Here is a 1,537-nt window from a genome sequence, read left to right on the forward strand (position 1 = left end):
TCCTCGTGCGATGTGTTGTAAAAGCAACCGATGTTGGTCGTAGGTTGCAGAATACTCACTCACGAACTGTTGAAAAGGTGTGCTTCCCTAGATCTCAAGAGGAAGAACATTGACCTTATTTAAAAATTAGTGAATAATATCATGGCCTAGCGAGAATCACAAGATAATCTATTTGCATATTAGCAAACATCATGTATCAGTTGTCTGTATAAGTAGTCTCTGTTGTCTGTATAAGCAGTCAATGTTTTGTGTGGGATGCGGGATGCTCCCTAACGATCGCAACAGAAAGAGCGCTTCGCTAGAATTCAAAGGGAAGGGTATATCTTCGTGTGTGATAGTTTCTCAGTTGTTTCTAGACTTAGTGATCGTCTGATTAACGAAATTTGGTTTTGTCTAATTTACACCTGATAACATTTTTTTAAAGTGATGATTTGATAACATGAATTCGTAAATTTATACGAAACTCTGAATAAAATTACCTGTCTTAGTCATCAAGAAGAAGGTAGTTTGTCTTGCATGTTAAATTCCCCCATATGGTTACAAATATAATCAATTCGGATACAAATGTAGCCAATTTTCTCCATCCGACTACAAATGTAATCCCTATAGCCCTTGTATTTCGATACTCAATTCAATCACAATTAATAACAATAATTTCTGAAAGCTTGTGAACTTCTCCTTGCTGAAGCAAGGATAGAGTTCTAGCACATGTAGTTAGAAATTATTGTTATTTTTTTTTATTAAAGTAAAATATTACAACAAACAATTTGATAAAATTAATAACTTGTGAACTTAACTTTTTTGAAGCAATGTTAGAGTTCAAACACAAGTAATAATTTTATCAAATTGTTTGTTATATTTTTTTATTTTATAATTCTTTGTGTAATTTGTATTTTCCTTTAAGTATTAATGCTTTACAAAAAAATATTTTTATTGCCTTTTCTGTCAATCTGAATTTTTTTAGTTCATAGATTGGAGCCCCTACATAAGTTACACTCTTAGAACTAGTGGCTCTGTGACCTTATTTAGAATTCAAATTGATTTTCACATAGTAGTTATCAGAGAATTCTGAGGTAATAATCCACCATAGTCAGATTATTTCTACATGTGACTGGTTATTTGCTGAGAATTTCGGTTAGTTTAAACAAATGATGATAATAATAATAATTATAATAATACCGAAATAGAAAAAATTACAGGTTCCACCGAGATTTGAACTCGGATCGCTGGATTCAAAGTCCAGAGTGCTAACCATTACACCATGGAACCAATGTAAATTGATAAAAGTTCTTATTATTATCATCTCTAAACTATATACTGTACTGATAAAAACAATGTGAAGTGGTTGTTCGTTATCTTAACTGACCTCGTAGACGTGTGTTGTTACCGACTGATGGGTGATTTTTAAATGGTACTCAAGTCACAAAAAAAAAGTGGTTTTAAATTTAATACATATTCAGTGGCGTAGCGTGGGTGGGGCGGAGGGGGCGGCCCGCCCCGGGCGGCAGCCCGCGGAGGCGGGTCGCCGGTGAAGCGG

General features: G+C 34.4%; 1 non-coding gene across 1 annotated transcript; it reads right to left on the minus strand.

Moving 5' to 3' along the window:
• Window positions 1-1,197: 1,197 nt before the first annotated feature.
• Window positions 1,198-1,269, minus strand: Trnaq-uug (transfer RNA glutamine (anticodon UUG)). Its single transcript has one exon. It is a non-coding gene; the product is annotated as a tRNA-Gln (tRNA).
• Window positions 1,270-1,537: the final 268 nt, after the last annotated feature.

Source organism: Bacillus rossius, chromosome 13 (genome assembly GCF_032445375.1).
Source record: "Bacillus rossius redtenbacheri isolate Brsri chromosome 13, Brsri_v3, whole genome shotgun sequence".
Classification (NCBI taxonomy): Eukaryota; Metazoa; Arthropoda; class Insecta; order Phasmatodea; family Bacillidae; genus Bacillus; species Bacillus rossius.